The following is an 810-nucleotide window of genomic DNA, read 5'->3' as shown; positions in this document are numbered from 1 at the left end:
TCAGATTTGCCAAAAGCACTCGTAGTTCGTATTTCGCGTCTCATAGATGGCAGCATGAGCAAGTACAAGATCGGTTCGCTTTGAATATTTTCGGTTTCACCAACTTAAATCATTAATAAATAAATAAATATAAATTCATAAAACAAAAGATTAGAAAATCAAATAAACAAAAAATTAAATAATAATGAGATTTCAATTTTCAAAATAAACTAAATAAAGTTGTTGTGAGCTTTATATACGTAAAATAAGCGCGAATGGACGGCTGCGAATGGTGGCGCGTTCGTGTAACCCAGCTGCTTTGGGAGCCTGAGCTGGCGGATGACTTGAGGTTGGGAGTTCTGATCCCAGCAGCGCTGTGTCGATCGGACGTCCGCGCTAAGCCCGATGTCGATATGGTTGCCTCGGGGGAACCCGGGGCGTCCAGGTCGATCACTGAGGAGGAGCGGACCGGCCCAGGGCGGAAACGCAGCAGGCAAAAGCTCCCGCATCGTGCAGTAGCGGGATAGCGTCCGTGAATGGGTTACTGGAGTCAGCCCATTCAACATAGTCAGACCCGGTTCTTTTTGTTGTTTAATTTTTTTTTTTTCTTTGCTCAGTTTCGCATTTCTTACTGCACAAAGACCGAAGTTGGTCACTTCGCATAGCTGCCAACTTTTGAAAATGAAAATTCGGGAGATTTTCGCGCAAACCCGTATTTTATGCTAAAACCACTCCCTAATAAATACAATAGGGATTTTCCAAATAAAATAGGGATTTTCCAAACATAAAAGTTGAAGCGTAGGGAATAAAATCCCTACTCAAAAACTGAAG

At 42.5% G+C, this 810-nt stretch overlaps 1 non-coding gene across 1 annotated transcript; it reads left to right on the top strand.

Annotated features, from left to right (window-relative positions):
• The first annotated feature begins 261 nt into the window (after nt 1-261).
• Nucleotides 262-563, top strand: LOC149070703 (signal recognition particle RNA). The gene has a single exon (XR_016195011.1).
• The last annotated feature ends 247 nt before the right edge of the window (nt 564-810 follow it).

This window comes from Pholcus phalangioides, unplaced genomic scaffold (assembly GCF_987345545.1).
Source record: "Pholcus phalangioides strain wild (caught in Gottingen) unplaced genomic scaffold, Ppha-v1.0 ptg000020l_1, whole genome shotgun sequence".
NCBI classification, from domain to species: Eukaryota; Metazoa; Arthropoda; class Arachnida; order Araneae; family Pholcidae; genus Pholcus; species Pholcus phalangioides.
Note: the sequence above shows the minus strand (reverse complement) of the source record. Positions and strands in the feature narration are given on the sequence as shown.